The sequence below is a fragment of the Lissotriton vulgaris genome, chromosome 12, assembly GCF_964263255.1.
Source record: "Lissotriton vulgaris chromosome 12, aLisVul1.2, whole genome shotgun sequence".
NCBI lineage: Eukaryota > Metazoa > Chordata > Amphibia > Caudata > Salamandridae > Lissotriton > Lissotriton vulgaris.
Genome location: NC_141700.1, coordinates 196,361,586 through 196,382,453, shown reverse-complemented (window position 1 = coordinate 196,382,453; position 20,868 = coordinate 196,361,586).

Below are 20,868 nucleotides of genomic sequence, written 5' to 3'. Positions count from 1 at the left end.
GACTAAGCTAAAAGTCAGGATTTTGTTTTTTTCACAATGGTAAAACAAACTTAACATTACTGCAGATATTTGAGGGTAACATTTTGCAATGTGTATATCCTTACTAAAATGGATAAAAAATGTATATAGTCCTATGTATTTACTTCTGCTGTAGAAGTAATTTAAAATTAAAAAAATATATTTTGTGGGATTTCTTCCACAGCATAAGTAAATACATAGGGGGTGAAACATTAATAAGCAACTTAAGCACTTAATCAATAAAATTTATGTTTACACTTAAAAAGTGCCCTAACAAAAAAGGCTTTCAGTTTGGATACATATTGGTACACAATTACAGTAAATATTATCACAGATTGATTCCTATTTTTATTTTTCAAAATAAAACAAATAAATCAGCTTTTTTACCTTGTTCACACAATGTACACAATTATTTTTGTTTTATGTGAAGCTAAGTATTTAAAACAACAAATCAGAGCAATTCTGAAGCATAAAACAATTCCTGGAGAGAACTGAAAATGTGTAATGAAACTGAAAAGCAAAAATAAGATAGGAGCAATAATAGAACATTTCAAAACTGTGACCAAATAGTTTTTGAAGGTGTTCCTTACATGCAGGAGATACAGATAAAAATAAACCAAAGATTAAAAGCCTTAGAGGAGGAGAAATATAAATATTTTGAAAAAATTCATGATGGTTATATTTAAACAGATGCAATAAAACTATCTTTACAGCATATTAAAGGATAGGCAAATGAGGCATTGACTAAGAAGGCGGGGAAGCAGCTGGCCACTGTGTTTGGGTGGTGAAACTTCAGACACTGATGGACAGAGTGGCATGAAAGGTGAGCGGACCGGAACAGAGTCCACCATCTTCCTCGGAGGACTCCACAAGTGACCAGTCCTTAATGATGGTAGACCTTACCCAAACTGCTACAACATCATCCTTGCCCACCACCCAGAAGCACATCTCCACCTTCCCTTTTGCTCCTCTCCCGTTGGCCAAACCCTAAGCCCTAAAAGGGCTGGTATCTCCTTTGCCACAGGCCCCTCACCCACTTTCCCGTCACCCTGGATGTGCTGAGTGATGAGGCTATTGACCTATTATGCAGCATCTCTGTAGGTCAGACTGCAATAGTGAAAGGCAGCCAGGGGCTAAACTGTCAAATGCAACAAATGGTTGCATTTATTGATGGCATTCCATGGATGGCATGGTGAGATTTCTTGCCAAAATAGCAGACCCCTCACTCACCCCAGCCTCCCATCCGCCCAAACCTTCTGCCCCAACTCATGTCCATTCTCAACCCAAATCCAAAGTTCCACCCTAATCTCAAGCACACTCACGTCTTTGCAGGCACCCACTCAAGTAGACAAAAGCAGCACAATCACACATACACATAAACACAGAAAAACATAAACAAACACAAACCAACATACACACCCAATTGAAACTAGTCCTGCAAGCACCACAAACACATCACCCACAGCCACAACGACACCCACAACCACCACCACACACTTATGCCCCATAACCCCACCACACCCACAAACACCCAAACTACCTTCATATCCACAAACACCACAACCACACCAGCCACCACATTACCACACCTACACACAAATCAGCACCAACCAAAATCAAACTCACACACTTAGCAGAATATCAAACACCAGACAAAAAACACACAACCAAACATATACAACAAAAACCAGATTCCACATCACAATAATACATTCATCAAAACCAACTCACTCACACAAAAGCACACAGGCACACAAAACAACACCAACCAAAAGCAAATGCGCACACTCACCTGAATATCAAATACTAGTGGAAAAAACATATACCCAAACATACACATCAAACACCAGACCCACATGCAACTGTCAAGCATACAGACACAAGCACATCACCCACTCTAGCTCCCTCTACCTCCAAAAGCCAATCCTCTACCACCCCTCCTACCCTTACTCCTCTTTCCAAATTCACCTCTTATCTGTCATATACGGGAAACATTTGGAACAATGCTGGCAGAGCCATGCATATTTCTACTTGACAAGAGCAATCACGCTTGACTTAACCACACAAATACCTAACCTTACCCATGCATATGCATGGTTAAGGCAGTAAGTGGTCTAGCAGCTAGCTGCTGCCGGGTGGAAGCAAAAAGATGCCAGGAGTGCCAGCAGATGTGGTGAGGTAAGTGGGGTTGGACTGGGGGATAGTTTTCAGGGCTGAGGGGTTTGGGGTACATTTCAGGGTTTGGGAGTCAGGTCGTTTTCAGGGCTGGGGGTCGGTGTACTTTTCATGGCTGGGGGTGAGGTCGTTTTAAGAGCAGGGGGGTCAGGGCTCTGGGGTCAGGGTAATTTTCAGAGTTGAGGGGTTGAGGTAGTTATCAGGGCTAGAGTGGGGTCAAGGTAGTTATTAGTCCTTATTGGAACCAGGGAACTTTTTAGGGCTGGTGGAGGGTGTTGGTTTTCAGGAGGGACGGAGTAATTTTTGGTCTCAGGGTGAGGGCAGGCATTGGGATACTTTTTAGGGCTTGAAGGAGCAGGGTAGTTTTTAGAGCTCAGGGTGGTTCAGGGTATTTATTAGGGCGTATGGGAGGGCAGGCTAGTTTTTAGGGCTGGGGAAGGGAAGGGACATTTTAAGGGCTCAGGGGAGGGGTTGGTTGTCAGGAAGGATGGAGGGGGTCATTGAAGGACTCAGGGCAGGGGCAGGGGTCGGAGATAAGACATACCTGCCATCCTGGGTGCCAGGGAAGCCAACAACTCTTTAAAAATATTTTTTTAATAGTGCAGAGGGGCGCAAGTGACTCCCCTCCCTGAGCCTTTACAGGTCCCAGGAACCCCATCCCACAGGGTCCTATAATCCTATAATTTCTTTAGGGACAGGGAAAAACGTTCCCCCTTCCTCAGCCTTCACAGGCCTTTGGGACACCATTCACTGGTGGCCATATCCATTTGTATGTGGCTGGGGGCATGCATTTCCCCCTCCCTGATCCTTTACAGGCCCTGCGGCCCCATACCCTGGGCCTTATTTTTTTAAGGGAAGGAGGTGCACGATCTCCCACCTTGCACCTGTTCCTGAGTCTTGTAATGAGTGCATTGCAACATTTTCTCCTATGTAGCAGGCAACCAATCAGAGGGCTCATTCCTGCAGGAGTTTGCCCTGCTCCTGCAGAAATGAATTGGCCCAAGGGGGAAAGCCCCCAATGCCAATCAGAATGCTCATTTTTAAAAATTTGATTTGAGGCATTCTCGCAAGAGACCCCCAAACCCACCCGTCCTGATATACAAATATTTTTATCCTTAGTTTCTCTAAAAATACTAAACGTGTTTACGCCAAATCACTAAGGCACAACTTCTGAACCAAGATCTGGCCTCCTGCCAAATTTGGTGCAAGTATGTTCATCCCTTTTTGCTGTAGCACTCCCTTAACAAGTAAATGGAAATTGTATGGGGATTTTGTATCTTGGAACCACCATTTTTCTTGGCCACAGCTTAACGGATCACCCCAAAACTTTCCATGAAGAAACTAGGAAACCTTTTTGGAAAGTTTCCTGAAGATTTGCCAAACTGCACCAAAGCAAAACAAAAAAAAGGCGTTCCCTAAGGAAATGCTGACCTAATAATAACTACACAGTGGCTACTGCCACTGTCTAATAATATACATATATAGATATATAGATAGAGAGCTAACTGTGAAATATGGGATTATATTGCTATTGAGTGGTTCTGGTGACATTTTACTATGCAGTGCATGGACGCTTAAGTGAATGCTTAACGAGACATATTTCAAAAAAAAAAAAAAAGAAACAGCAATGTGGGACAATGCAACGTTGCATTTTCAATGATTATTTACACACACCGGTAGATGTTTGCAAGCATTGCCTTACAAGGGTGAGCTTGCTAGGTATGCTAATGAATACATTAAAATGTATACCTGCTTGACTCGAACTCTCTCTCAGATCATATTTAACTCTCTCCAAAACAGTATGGTTTTCAAAGCTGAACCGAACCAAGCAATCTATTTCCCCCCCTTATTTCTGAAAAACAGTGAGTTTACACTTGACACTCCCTCACCTATGGGCTCCAAGAGCCTACGTCATGCTACATTGTTGCAGTGCACGCAGGGAAAAGAAACAATCCAAGGCTATCTAAGTTAGGTTATGTCAGGTGACTTCCTTTGCTGCTGTGATATGAAAAGGTCACAGAGCCCACCTTAAACAGGCCATGGTATTTATCGGCCTGCCACTCGCGCTGCGAAGACAAAACAACTCGCACACACCAGCCATAGAAACTCCTTCATTGAAGTGAATGCTCGGGGAGCAACTCTCCAGAAACAAAGCAAGGGCAGACAAAATAACATTCTATGTCGCCTGAACTACACTGCGGGATGAAGCTTGGTGGCTTTGGAATCACTGAAAGTTGTGAATTATTGATCAAGTGAGAAACAAGGGAGAAGACTGACACTGCTGAGCGCGCCATTCTATACTCTTTTGGCAGCCAAGAGACAAAGTGAGAAGGGGAAAGAGAGACAGTGGAAAAGTCAATCATGCCTAGACATCTCCCTCGACAAAACAAAAAGTACACAGACGGATTGTTTTACACTTTTCTATCCCGACATCCTTTGCACTTGACTACCAACTGATCCTTCTTTGGAAGAAAACATCCTTAATTTAAAAATGAGAATTAACAATATGTCTTGTAACTTTTGTGTCAAATAAAACCCCATTCTTTGTTCAACGAGCCTTTCTTCTTTTGTGGCAAACATTTATCTCTTTTCAAAAGGTTATTAAAGTCAGCATCAGTAGATCACTAAGAGCAGTCTTCTGGATATGTTGGTGTCGATATTTGTTTTAAAAATGCAAAGAAAAATAGAAATAACTGCATAGAAGTGGAATATAAAATCTCCCTTGTCATTTTATTGTGCTACACCAATATAGAATATTCTGAAATATTCCATGATATCAATACTGTAAATAGCAAGGAGTTATTTTACATTGTGATCTACTCTATTCTACTGAAATAGTATTGATGCTCATGCTGCTATAGATACTTTTGCATTGTCCTCACTGACACAATGGTCTTCACATTCTGACTGTGCTCGAATGTACATTTGATTGTAGTTTACAAAGATTGTGTGTAACTTTTCTCTTTTAATATTGTCATTTAAACACTAGATACTTCAGGTAACCAGTTACTACAGATGATTAATTGCATGTTTACTAGTAGACAGATTCCAATTTAAAGTGCAATTCTTTTTTGACATTTTGCAACAAGATTATAGAGTCAGAGAGAAGTGTTGCAGCGGTGGTCAGTGGAGGTAAGCGAGGTGCGGCGGGGTGGGGCAGGGCGGGCAGGAGGGCAGAAGTCTACAGAAGACAGAATAGCAGAGGCGGATCCTCCATGGGGGCGTTTGGGCGCCGCCCCACTGCTTTCTCGCCGTGCGAGAAGGCAGAAACAAATTGTAGAGAACTACCATTTGTTTCTGCCTTCTCGCAAAGCGAGAAAGATGAAGTTCCTCCTGGTTGCGAGAGAGGGAGGGGTTACTCGAGGGCAGGGGGGAGTGGCTTTCCCACTGTTGGTAATACTGTCTGTTTGGGCAGCCTCACTGAGGCTGTCCAAACAGACAGTATTAACTGTATTAGGAAAGCCGCTCCCCCCTGCCCTCGAGTAACCCCTCCCACTCTCCCTGCTCTCTGTATGCTGCAGCATACAGGGAAATCACGTGGTGTTGGGGCAGCCGGCCGAACCAATCACAGCGCTGTGCTGTGGTGGAGGCAGGCTGCCTGCAGCCTTCCTGCGTGACGACGAGGAATTCGAAAGAACTGGACTGCGTCGGCGGGAATCTGGTGGAGTCTCGGAGTCGGTGAAGGCGGGAAGAAGGTAAGTTTGACTTTTAAATTGTATTTATTTTATTTATCCTGCTTCCCCACCACCCGTAATGCCGGCCGTGCCCTCATGTGTTGTGTAATGTTTTGGTGATGTTTGGGGGCTGCAGGGCAGTCTCCTCGAGGGAGTAAATAGATTGATATATTCGCTAGGTATTTCAATGACAATGCAATAAGCACATTATGAATTGCAGCTCTGTTGCCGAAAGATATGTAACCAGTCCGTTTTATATTCTCACCTTATCTATTTCTGCCTTATTTATGTTGTATGATTAAGAACGTATGCCCCGCTTCCCCACCACCCATAATGCCGGCTGTGCCCTCATGTGTTGTGTAATGTTTTGGTGACGTTTGGGGGCTGCAGGGCAGTCTCCTCGAGGGAGTAAATAGATTGATATATTCGCTAGGTATTTCAATGACAATGCAATAAGCACATTATGAATTGCAGCTCTGTTGCCGAAAGATATGTAATCAGTCCGTTTTATCTTCTCGCCTTATCTATTTCTGCCTTATTTATGTTGTATGAACGTATGAGAGTGAATCTCTAACCAGCTGCTGTGCTCTATTGCACCCTATTCCTTTTGATCACATCTTTCCTCTCCCTTCTAGTTCCCCCTTTTTTGTGCTGTGTGAAGCTAGACTTTTCTAGTATTTGTTACATAATAAATAAATCCATTTAAATACAAACACAAATTGTGGAAATATAGGTAATGTTGCAAGGGCATGAAAATGGGTATCTGTTAGAGTTGGCAAGTGAAAGTGTGTTTGCTGGTCTCGGATGGATAAATTAAGTATTATCTTTCTGCTTGCTTCGATTTTCAATTTTTTCAGGGGGGGGGGGGGTTGGGCACGTGCGCTACACCCCGCCACTTTCAAATGTCACCAGCCGCCACTGCAGAATAGGGAAAATTAAATAGATAAATAATTCCTATTTCGTTGTCTGTCGATATCCCCAACCCCTCCCCCCACACCACGTGTACCTGAATGGACCGCTGCTGCAGTGGTGTAGCACAAATTTATGCCCCCCTTGCAGAATGTAATGAGGGGTCCCTGAGTCTCCCATATATCACAGATACTCATTGGCCTTGGGAAGAATGGGGGCCCCTAGTAGGACTGGCGGCCTTCCTGCACGCAGGGGCTGTCGGGGGCTGAGTTACGCCCCTGTCAGAGAACCTGCAGACAAGGGATTCTCCTTTTCTGTGTCCAAACGGTCTAAACTATGGAATTGCGTCGGATAACCATCTCCAGGAATGTACAAAAAAAAACCCGCGCTCAGATGACCTTAGCCAACACATGAGGGAGGCCCAAACCACATAACTATTGCTTCTTCTTCTTTTGGTACCAATGTAAATTCTGATTCTATATGAATTGTCATACTATTCTTACAAACCCAATTTAGGTATGCATATTGCATGATTAATTTTTTGATTACATGTGTAATGCTGAAAACAAAAATGCAGACACACTAATATGCTTGGTATGTTCAGCTAATCACTGCTTATTTTGGGGATGCCAGCACTATACTAAGATCTTAATTAAATTAAAGGCTTTAAAATGATGGCAAGGAGGGCATTGTCACCTTCGCCACCACTTAGAGCTTTATTACAAATGTGCCAGGCTTTGATGCAGACACAGATGGGACCTCAATCTTCCATCCAAGGTGGCACCCTGCATCAAATTCCGAAGATTACTACTTTTCTCCCAAGAATGGGGGCTAAATGTATTGGGTCAGTAGTACTGGTTCCTTTTCGATAAAGATTTGACATCTTCCAGGGAGAATGCCTTAGTGCATTGGTGAAATGTCAGCTGGAGTTGAGAGGTGACGGGGCGGAGTGGGGCTGTGATAAGTTAGAGCAGGCTTGAGTCTGTCTGGGGAAAGTTTGGGTTGGTTCCCCATGCTGGAGGAGTCAGGCTGTACACCTTCCCACATACCGGCAACATCCATTGTCTCTGTGCCTAGAATTATAAGGTCGAGTTTGAAGACCCTATAATAATTTGGTTTTGCTCTAGGTGAAGTTGTGCCTCTTTTAATTGTGCCTTGATCGTGTACCTGTGTGGGAGTTGGTTCTTTTCCTGTGGCCTGCCTCACCTTAAAGCAGAGGTCTTCAAACTGTGGGGCGCGCCCCCCTGGGGGGCGTGGATGGGTTCTCAGAGGAGTAGACATGCCTGGGCAAGTACATGTAAATGAAGATGGCCTGAAAGTGTTGCAATGTTTATTTGCTGCATTTCCAGCCTGTCTTCATTTAGTCCAAAGCCCTTGAAGTGAGATCAGAGTGTCTGGGTGTGCACCTGTGTACTTGACTGGGCAGTGTCTGGAGTCTTATCTCCGGCACACCTGAGTTTTTCACAGATGTTTAAAGACTATTTGCATATTTACATACCTTTGTAAACTGGTTAAAGAGGCTTAGTTTTTTTCTGGTTCCGTACCTCCTGTGCCCCCACTCTCCCTATTCCTTACACGTGTATTTTACATTTACTGCCGTAGTGTGAGAATGCATTTCATAAAAAGGAATATAGAATAGAGTTGGAAGAAGAAAAATGGCAGCCATATGTTGTTTAAAGAGTCTGCAAAGACCTCATCTTTACACTAAATAGGGTTATAAAAAAAAAAAGTATGTATTCATTTCTGTCTTTGTTCCCTCTATTTATCAGTCATGAATCATTCAGGCCACCCTAGTACACAATTAAAAGTAGTTTCTATGTGTATTTTCTTTCGAAGTACACACAGATAAATGCAGAAAATACGCTTTAGGTGACTTGATTTTTGTACCCTCTGCGACATCAAAATAATGAGCTGGCAAAACTAATCATAAGACTGGAAGTTCGCATTATTTATTTCCTACACCCTCGATCCCTGATTAATGCCATAATAACAATTGTTTAATTTATATATCTGACACCCTACGCTGCCATCAATAACATGCTGATTTACTTCAAGTATCTAGTAATGCACCATGCATTCAGACAACTGACTCCTCATTCTCACCCGTCACTTTCACACTCACCCTGCACTCACACCGCATAGTTATGGATTTCAAGCATTTGCCACATAATCAATCATCTGCTGCATATTTTACAGATTTAAAAAACAACTTGTTTCTAGCTCAAACGGTTCAAAAGGTACTAAAAATGCAGCAACACGTTGCAGTGAAAGGCCGTTTCTAAAGGTTGATTGGCCACCTTTCTGTTGCTTATTGCTATATGTGGGTGTTAATGTGGTACTTATGGGGGACAATAAAAGCCAAGACTGTGTTAACAAGTGTAAACATTGCGAAATAATGCAGTAATGCTATAATAATTATGCAGCTTCATGCAGCATAATTTGCCTTTGCTTGCTGCAGAACTTAGTCAACCCTGCTGCATACTTTGGACTTCTCCTGCCGCATAATTCAATTTGCCCTGTTTATAGTGCTATGAGGTCCCAGCCTGTGGCAGAAAACACTGTGAATATGTAAGTTATTATATTAAAACAGTATTTACATAGTCTAAGCTAGGGTGCTGCAAAATGATGCAGTGATTGAGATCAAACACGTTCTTACAAAATATACTTTTTAGTAATAGTAATTAAACTGTATCTAATGCAGACATTTTTGTAAGTGTCTCCACTATTCCAGATCTCAGCTGGTAACACCCTTACATTACGACCCAAAAAGAATACATCTTTGCCACCATGAAGCTCTAAGCAGAGCCACTGGAATTATTCAGCAGAAGAGGACCACATTATATGGCATGTTTGACTAAATTATGCGGCAAGAAAAGGGAAATTCTGTGGCACAATGCGCCACATTTTGTGGTTAGCATTACTTTTGTCATCTTAACTCAAGGTAGTGCTGTCAGGGGAAATACTTCACCTCATTAGTACCAGTTTAACACCCAAATACAGCAGTAAGCAACTACAAGATTGCCAGTCAATCTTTGCAAATGGCCTTCCACTGCTCTGGAACACCTTGTCATGCTTTAAGTAACTTTTGCTCTGTTTGAGCTAGAACCTGTTTTTTGTTGTTGAAATCTGTAGATTATGTAGCAAATGCAGTAAACTGATAATTATTTGGAAAACGCTGCTGCTGCAGAAACTCATAATTCCAGTGGCCCTGGCTTTAAATGACTCAATCAATTAACAGCTGGTAAGAAAGATGGTTTCTTATTTAACTTACTGCACTACCACCACACCCTCCTCTTTCCGGCAGAGGCACATCAAAGTCAGTATTTACCACTTAGGGGCAGTTTTTTGTGAAAGCTAAGTCAATGGGGTGGAAGGTAGAAGGCCAGCTGGGTTGCTTTCAGATGCAGGGCCCTAATCCTCTTGATCCTTGAGGCCTCAGAGTAATGGCCTAGGAGACAGAGGAAAGGAGCGAGATTCATAGATATTGTCAACGAGAAGGCCCAGAATAGGGAGCACTGTATGCAGACTAATTTTTATGTTTACAAATGACCAGTGGCAACTTCTTCAGAGAGATACCCCAAAGAAGGGGGCAATATAAGTGGGGGTTTTTTAAGCGAAATTCATTACTGAAGCTGGTACTGCTGCCAAGTGTGTAAGTGGCCACTGCTGGTTATCAATAAGGAAGCATATGCAGCAGGACTGGGGCCCAGAGCTTTTTTTCCTTTCAAGCATTAGGACCGAGGTGATGATCCGTCATAGTGGGGAAGTGATAAAAGATGGAGAGAAGATAGCTTGCTCCTCAGGACTGCAGTTATCATTAGTGCAACAGGTGTAATTGTATTGGGGTCAAAGAGAAAGAGTGTGAGGGGCTCACAACACCCCAATTATGGGGAGCAGTTTGTTTTGAATAATATCTGTTTTTCTTTGATTCATTTGCTATTTTATGTCTTATATTTAGAGCAGTTCACAAGCTATATAAAAGTATTCCTGAAATCATCTTATAAGCGCTGCTCCCTGTATGCAGTGATGTCCTTCCCACTTCCCCAATCCTCGCCATAAAGTTTTTGAGGGGGACATACCTCAAAACATTTTGCTTGGGGGGGGGGGGTTCAGAGTAAAAAAGTGTGAAGATCTCTGCCTTAAAATGTGCTTAAAAAAATGTCACTGCAAAGTGGATAGAAAATGAAAAAAAGGCTTTTGCTGAATCCTTTAAGACTTAACAAGGGAATGCACTTTAAAAAAATATATATAATGTCAGTGGATGCTAAAATATTGGGTGAGGTGTACAAGGGTTCCTACTGCCCCTAATGTTAAGTCATGAGTTGTAAAATTAAAGGAAACTGAGGAATGTAGCAGAATAATTAAAATATTTCATAGAGACACAGAAGGAGATATTTGGAAACTGGAGATGAGCTGACAAGATATGATGTAGCATGGATTATATTTGACCAGCCAGGACAAACTAAATCAATGAAAAAAGATGAGTTTGGGTAGTCTTTCTTATAGCGATATCATTCCCACCATGAACTTAAACTTACCACAGTAGTATGAAATAATGTTGGAAAATGTAAGCATTCTTCATCTCAGAAGAGGTTCTATTTATAAACAAACAGGGAGGTAAATTTTAGAAACGTGGAAAATGGGTACATTATCCCAAGCGGTGTGGAAAACCGCATGACTGAACATGTGGGAAGTTAGCAATCTCAGACTGTTCCTATTTAATTAAGTTTATAGTTTTTTTTAATTATACAATAAAGATTTTTACAATCCTATTAGTACTTAAAACAAAGATATATAGTTAAGTTAATGCAGCCTTTTGCAAGTAAAAACGAATAAAATTGTGCATAAAAAATACACTATTGTGTATTCTTCTGTGGTTCATTTATGCTACAGAATAATGTGTAGAATTTCCACAGTAGTCAGAAGATTTTCTTTCAAGAACCCCTAAGTTTTAATATTTGAGATCTTTCATAATGGATATCCTGCTTTTCAGTTGTTTTCACCACCCTCTTGCAGTCCGGGAACATCGGGCCAGATTCACAAAGGTATAGTGTGGGATTAGTGTTACTTTTTTACTCACACCCAAGCTAATCCTGTTTAGGGGATTAACAAACCAACACAAATTGGTATTTGCTTTGGTTTTTAAGGAAAAGGAATGCAAAGCAGCACAAAACGCAGCTTTCATTACTGTGTGTCAAGGGGAGGAGTTACATGGGTGGTCCTTGGGAGTTCCCATGCAACCACACTTTTGATGCAAAACCTAGCATTAGCAGAGAGGGTTTAGCGCCAAAAATTAATGCTGCTTGCTAGCAGGCGTTAAAAGGAGAAATTTATTAATTGTTCCTTTCTTTACAGACTTTGAATGCGCGCTGCACCGTACAAAGTAGGAACAGCTTTAAAGTGTGTCTAAATGGGAAACAGCATTTATAACGCATTCTTTAGATCGCATGCCATTACAACGTGGTTGTTACAATGACTGCGTTGTTACAATGTGAACCATTACATCGCAAATCGTTACAACGACTTGCTGTAGGGGACAGAAGGTGTTGGATTTATAATCTAACACCTTTCCTGCTGTTGCACAAACTGAAGTAGGAAAAGTAAATTATACTGTTCCTAAGTCCCTACAGCAAGTCATTTTAAAGACTTGCGATGTAATGGTTCGCGTTGTAAGAATGCGGTCATTGTAACAACCGCGTTGTAATGGCATGCGATCTAAAGCATACTTTGGAAAGAGATATCTTTGTCTAAACATAGTATTTTATACTGGAACCCTTCCATTACAAAACATATGGTAGACTAAGGCACGTGCCCTAGCAGTTTGCCTGGCGCTAGGGAGAGAAGAGGAGAGAGCCGTATCCCTGTAGATATGCCTCTGTTCTGATCCCTCCCTGTCATGCAACGTGGCACATTATTTTTGGCTGCTGCTCATCGTGTCATGATTCTTTTGAGAATATGGGCCCTAGTGTCACTGCTCCATCTCTCAATGGTTGCATCAGCCAGCAATGTAGCATTGAGACAAATCCAGAAGTAGGCATTCTACTACAATAAAGCAATTTAGAATATATTTCTATATTTAATACATACGGTTGAAATCAGACTCGTAGTATTTCTATTTTGGCAACGCTGTGCCTCAAGGACTGCCAGGGTGAAAGGGCTTGTTGTAACCTTGGCTCAGCACAACTCCATCAATGACACTGCCCGGGTACGAGTACAAAATACTACGAGTCTGATTTCAATCGCATGTATTAAATTTGGTGCTCAAACAGTAGGTGTGCATCTGTTCTTTAATATATTATTTCTTTTGAATATGATAGTTTTTCTCATGGAGTGGTACTCATGGGGTTGGTCCCTATGTGGTCCTGGAAAAGAGGTTTAGGGGACATCTCGAAACATGTCTACCAACTACTACGGAAAGTATACACATACCAGTTACACTTCCTCACTACTATTACCCTCTTTTTATCCATACCAACTAGGAGCAGGAATAAAATAATAGCTCACTAGCTAGGTATTTTTAGCATCACCATCACCACTCCCCCAACTCTGCACTACACATTTTTCCACAAAAAGTGTTCCTATGTAGTTCCGCAAGTTGCAGCACGGTCCAGACAGTAGCTGTCATGGATGGCCCCAATGATGAAGCATGTCACCTAGGGGCAACCTTTGGTGAGTGAGGGGACTCAAGAAGAGAGTTTTTGCTTCATAGTTTTGGGGTGTTTTTTCCGCACATTTAGCCGAAGCCCTTCCCTTTGGTTAGGTTCTCTGATCTGTCATTTACAGATTTGTTAATCACTACCTTTTTATAACCTCAAAACTCAAAAAGGATGAACTTCTCTTAGCAAAATCATTGCACCCACTGACTATGGATGAAGAGGGAAAGTATTTTATTTTATTTAATTTCTCTCAACTGCAATAGTATGTGCATGAATATATTGACAATTATATCTTATCCTTTCATTTTTCATAAAGAAATGATACTGTTTTTTTAGGTGACTACTGTGTTTCTGTGGTTAACCTAAACTATTCATTCTGCCTAACCCTAATCTGTTTTCTGATCAATCCCCTTACTCAACAGCATTTCAGTTTTTTCCCTTCTCTACTCTGTTAATTCCATGGATATGCTCATCCATTGTGCTGCTTCCTCTCCGTAATGCTGCTTCTTTCCTCTTTCACTGAACCTTTACCTTCTTCTGCTAGGTCTGCTTCCTTGTTCTTTTTCGTCCATGTTCTCTCCTCTTTGGTACTTTATACTGAACTAGACACATTTCTCCAATGTTCACTTCGCTTTTTCATCTCACGTCCACACACTTGATCTCTAGATATGGTGTTCTTTGCTTCAGAAGCTAGTAGTGTTTGACATTTTCTTTCACATGATTGACTTTGTAAATAACTTTAATTTAGATATATTTCCTGGCGCAAGAATTGCATCCCGCACCGCAGGAGAAGGGCCTTCTCTAAACAGCACCAACAAGGTTAAGGTGTGTACAGTTCAGGGACTGCCTCCTGGGACCTGTAGGATTCTGGGTGATTTAGTTCTTTGTGGCACAAGAATTGCATCCCACGCTGAGGGAGAAGTGCCCGAACTATATAGCACGAACAAGGTTCAGGTGTGTATTGTGCAGGGACTGCCTCCTGCGGCCCTGTAGGATGCTGCGTCATGTAGTCCTTTTGGCACATGAATTGCATCGCGTGCTGCAGGAGAAGTGCCCATGCTATATAGCGCCAACAAGATTCAGGTATGGACAATGCAGGGACCTCCTCCTGGGGTCTTATAGGATGTTGAGCGATATTGTACTTCCTAGCACAAGAGTCGCATCCGATGCCGCAGGAAAAGTACCCTCACTATATAGCGCCAACAAGGTTCAGGTGTGTACAATGCAGGGACCTCCTTCTGGGGCACTGTGGGATGCTGGGTGCTGTGGTCCTTCCTGGAACAAGAATTGCATCCCCCATCAGTCACCTATTATGCCTTTTGCATACTCAGTTACTTACCAATATACTACTGACACATGCACTCACTCACCGACACAGCCATACACATACTTACTCACCCATACAGCCCTTAAAACACATACTCACTAGCCCATAGAGCCACTGACCTCTCCACTCACTTATCCATACAGGCAGTCACACACCTCCTCACCCTCTCACACAGACACTCAGAAACCCATAAAGGTACTCAGAGAACCAATCACTCACCCATACAGAAATTACGTACCCACTCGCACACCCATACAACCATTTAGACAGAAACTGACAGACAGATTCAGACATTCACATAACCAGTAACTCATCCATACATTCACTAAGACATCTAATCACTCACTTATACAGTCAATCATGCACCCACTGAATCACCCAATCGGCACTCGTACACCCACTGGCTCAACAATACACCTTGGTATATATATTTAACACTCATAAGCTTTTTTTAAAACACTCACAGTCACCAGATGATGTCATCAGTGATGTCATTTGAGATGTCATCAGTGATGTCATCAGCGATGTCAGTGACCATGCCATGAGTGCTGTAATATGTGAGGTCATAAGCAGTGCATTGCAGTGGCGTGAGTTATAGTTAGCTAAGCCAACTATAATTGCTGAATTTCACTGGTTTTCTGTGAGTGAAACCTGAGCCTAACTATAAAGCCACTGTAACCTTCATTTTTTCCGTGAATTTTTAAGGTTTTTTAAATTCCATTTCCTAACTATAAAGTCCCTGTAAGATTTGTTTTTTTCAGTGAATTTCTATGTTTTTGGTAAGTAGTAGTCGGATTTGCAGAGTGGATTTATAAAGGGGACGGGTCCTGCAACCAGCTCTCAGGAACCCTACTGTGTACGGCTTATGGGAGGTACCAGGAGTGCTCTTTTGGCCCCCAAGGTACCTCAGGGGTAAAGTGGACTTCATCCCCCAACCAGTAGTGCACCACAAACTGTGTTTGCAGAGTGGTGGAGAAAGGGGATATGGATTCAGAAGTCCTCTTAGCAATCCCTCTGTGTGGGATTTACTGGTGATAACAGAAGTGGTAATTGGCCCCCAAGGACATCCTCGGGGCCAACTACCCCTCCTGTTACTTCCAGTAAGTCTCACACAGCGAGATTGCTGAGACCTAGTAGGCCCCCTTTCTCCACCACTCTGCAAGCACAACTCTTGCGCACTACTAGTAGGGGGATGAATTTCCCTTAAATTTGAGGGTCCATGGGGGCCAACTACCCCTCCTGTTACCTCCAGCAAGTCCCACACAGTGGGTTTGCTGATAGGTTTTCGGTAGCCATGCCCCCTTTCTCCTCTACTCTGTAATTTTTTAAAACAAATAATATGTGTGCCCCGGGAGATGGCAGTCCTCGGGACAGCACTGGGTCTGAGCACCCGCTCCCCAACAATTTTTATTTTGAGTGCCCCGGGGAGGTGGTGGTCCCCGGGGCTTGATTACCGGCACGCCCCCAGAATTTGGCCCACTGGTTGAAGTGTTGGCAAGCAATCATATTTTAGTAGGTCCCACAAGTCCACTGCGTACCCAGATATCTATATTTTATAAACTTTAATTTCTCTGAAACTACTAAACAGATTTACACCAACACACAAAAACACACTTTCTGGACCAACATCTAGGATTCTGCCAGTGCAGTTCCGTTCAGCCGTTTGGGCTGTAATCGTGTATAAAACTCCTATTAGAATAAACATGGGGAACAAATGTTTTTTGACGGCTCAATTTTCTCAGCCCTGTTTGATGAATTGCCGTGAAAAGTTCCATGCACAACAAAAGTTACGGGGGCACTTTTTAGGGGGAAAATGTCATGAAGATTCATCAAATGGTGTCAAAGGTATAGTCAAAAAAATAGGTAAACCAAATAACTACAGAGGAAACAGTACTATCTGCTTAAAACTGACGATGAAATGAACATAATACAGAAAATGCCGTTATAGAGAAAAGAGCTGCTGGTAGGAGAACAAAGAAGTTTCTAAGAATAGTTTGTGGGAAAATGTACAAATGCATCCTAATAATAGCGAGATTTAAAATCAGTTCAGATAGAAGGAGTAGGTGAAATTCAAAGTGAGAAATCTTATATGAAGACAACTAGTTCAACAAGAAGACAGGAAGAATTTAAGAAAATAACAGTGAGAATGTTTTGTAGCAGGGTAATACAGATAGCTATTAATGGTACAACCTCACACCAATTCAATCTCCAACGAGGGACAAGGCAGGGATGACCCCTATCCCCCGCACTGTTCCTCCTGGTACTTGAGCCCCTGATTACAGATGTAATAACAGACAAGAGGATAGCAGGATCTACAAACTACAAATAGACAGCGAAAATTGCAGTCTATGCAGATGACATACTCATTATCACAGAAAACCCAGAAACCTCTATCACTGCCCTAATGGCCACCATAGCGCGATACTCGGTGCACTCAGGATACAAACTGAATAGGGACAAGTCGGAATGTATGCCACTCAACGTACACAGAGGTAATAGGAGACTCTGGACTAGCCTGGCAACCCGGGTTCGTCAAGTACCTGGGGATCCATTTCGGGAAGAGCCTAAAAGCCACACTCGAACACAACGAGAAATTAACCCTAGCAAAGATCAAAGTACTACTAGAAACCTGGTCTCCCAAATTTATCGCATGGTGGGGAAGAATAGACACTGTAAAAATGATAGTCACTCCGGTGGTCATCTACCTGGCCAGCATGATACCACTAACTCTATCGGACGAGTTCCACTGCAAGATAGAACAAATGATAAACATGTTCCTATGGGGTGGTAAGAAACCAAGAATAAGAGAAGAAACTAGGTGGTCTAAACATGACGAACTTCAGGACATTCCAGACAGCTTTTATAGCCAGACAGGGTATGTACTGGATCCTTACAAACCAGGCATACACGCCAACATGGCTCAACCATGAGAAGGCCATGCTAAACAATAAGGACCCAATAACTCTCCTCACCGTAAACCAACAAGCGCAACCGAACAGTCCCATACTTAAAAACACTAGAAACGCACTGCTCAAGGGAGACCGGAAATTCGAACATAGTATTAAAAACTCAAACTGGGAATCGCTATGGTGTAACGCCAAGATAAAATATAAAGGGAAACCCCTGGACATAGATTAGGACTCTTGATCCCGGCCCAACTGGAAGACGGGGGTAATCTCCAAACTTTCAACACCCTAAAAGCAAGACATTACCTTCCGGACACAGAGCTTTATAACTGTCATGACATCAAAACAGCCTTAGCAAAATCTAAGATAACAAGACACAAACCCTGAATTATCCAATACATGGAGAACCTAAACAAAGTGGGCCACATGGTGTCCCACCTCTACAAACTTCTATGGCCCAAGTCCTCAAAACTGAACAACAAAGCTAGCAAGTACTGGGAATCGCAACTTGGCTCCACACTCACCGAGGCGGAAATGCATACCCTCTGGGCCTCTCCATCGAAAAAACATGATATCCCCGTCCCTAGCGCAGACAAAATTCTGGCTATTGCACAAGACTTAGCAACGTTGGGCCTGAGAGAGAATGACCGCTGTTGGAACTGTGGTATAGAGAAAGGTGACTTGGCACATCTTATCTTCCAGTGTGCTAAAGTAAAAAAAAAATGGGAAAGAGTACTAACATTCATTAACAAGGCAATAGGCTGCACACTCAAAGAAGAGTTTGCCACACTCACCACGGCTCTCATAATAGCAAATGTAAACACACAACAAGACAGATACCTCATAGATTTTTTATTAACAGTAGCCACAAAAATGGTACTCTCCAATTTGAAGGATACAGACAAAGTCACATTCAAGGGATGGCTGAACTGGGTGACCTATCTGAGGGGAGCGGACATGTTAGCACTAAGAAATGCGCCCTGGAAGAACCCCATCAGAGGGATGTTGTCAAACCTCGATAAAACCCTAGACCACTACGAACCCCCATGAACCAAAAAACAAGTAGTAGACACAGAGTAAAAAACAGGACTACACATGGGACCAACAGTAAGGGCGGCTAAAACGGATCAAAGTAGTTGGAAAGAAAGAGGGTGGGGCAGATACCAAAACCGTCCAACCATACCAAGCTGTATGTCGCCACCAGAACTTACACCAGCACCATGTTAGGTGTTATTTGTCACACTACCTAGACCTAATATGACCACCACACACCATTTGTTTAGTGTTATATGTTGCAAGCAATATTAGCAAGGAAGCGATGCAAGTGTAAATAATAACAATGTATTAATCCTCCTTCCACCGGAGGCTGGGGGCCTTGTAACAACAAAACCTGCAAAATTTACATGTTTTGTGCATATTGTGTATATGTGAAAAAAAACTCATTTAAAAAAAAAAATAATAATAAAATAAAATAAAATAAGAGGGGAAGGGAAACACTGAAGAAAAAACAACATATTGAGAGTGTAGTTTATAAAGCATTTGTTGTTAAGCGTAAATAGTGTTGTCAATGAAGAGAAAAAGCCAGCAAAAAAGACTTAATAATAAAAGAAATGTTTGTAAAATCTTTAGAGGAGAATGGAAGCATAAGTCTAGTACTGAGATTTCTTTAGTGAAAAAAGCTACTTGCAAGAGAACACATTAGTACATGGAGTTGAAACAACAGGTCAATGCAATGAGGTAAACGGTGGTACTCCCATTGCAAGAGAAGAGATGGTTCCTAGAAATGTAGAGGAAGAGATAGCTGAAGCGGCACAAAGAAGGTGTAGACGTGTACAGATGGGAGTGTAGCAGTATTTGCAGTATTAGCCAGGAATCAATAGATATATTAAGGCATTTTCTATGTCATTTTCCAGGTAAAAGTGTGAAACTGAAAATTGCAGTGTTGCAAGGAGTAGATCCATGCAAAGTAAGTAAATATACTAATTTACAAGGACATTCACTGGCATGTCTATCCAAGAAAGTGTGAACAAGCACCTTTCATAATTTCTGAATGTCGGCTGTTCATCATTTATAAATGTGAAATTTAATTAAAAAACGTTACTTTGGAAAAGTCCAGCATTGTGTTTAGGAGAAATGGACAATGCACTTTTGTACGATACAGTATCAGAGGCTGAAAAAGGTTGTGTTGATATTCAATTCCATTTCTTTGGTCTCCTGAAGTAGAATCTGGGGAAAATGAGGATTCAGTATGTCCAGGTGTAGAGGAAGAGAACACAGATAATAGTATTGCTAACTTTGCTAAAAAAATAGCAAAGTTCAATGAAGTTTTCTACAGAGAAACCATTCTATGTTTGTATATGTTATCCGTGCACTCACTAGAAAGACAAAACAAGAAATGTTGATGTGTTGTCAAAACATGAGCAGGTAAACAGAGATAGTGACTAGAATTTGCTGTGTATATATTTTTGGAGGAATGATTTGATTTGTCAACACATCAGGTCATGTGTAAATATTGCTATGACAAATTAGTGGACAACAACATGCCTATGAGAGCAATACAAAATAAGTTAGAGTTGATTGAAATTTCAGAGGAACTTCAACATCTGAATGTTTACGAAACAATATTGATAAAATCTATACACCCATTTCAAATGTTAGCTTGTATGGAACTGTTGGACCTGGCATCCTTGGTGTGGTTGCCCCATCTTTTTACCTCTACCGTCTGTATTTTTGACTGTATGCTGGACTTCATTTTTGTTGGTTTTTTAACTCAGGGCACTTTACCATTGCTCCCTGCACAAATTGCGATTATGATTGGTTATCCATGATTGGCATATTTAATTTACTGATAAGTCCCTAGTAAAGTGCACTGTGTGATCCCAGGGCATGTAAGTCAAATGTTACTAGTGAGCCTGCATTACTGATTGTGTCACCCACATGAATTGCCCTGTAAATTCATGTATCAGGCCTGCCACTGAAGTGTATGCTAGTGCAGTTTTAAACTGCCGTGTCGACCTGTCAAGTGCATCTATTTGTCATACACAAACCTTCCCTTTTATGTTATGTTATGGAGACTTTTATAGAACACATATACCCATTAAGGGTGGGCGGCCAGCTACGCTCCGTGCACATAGTGTGCGTAGTGCCGTCTCCTACGCATTTTTCGTAGCGGGCGTAGCCACGCGGCACTACGCACGCTCCGC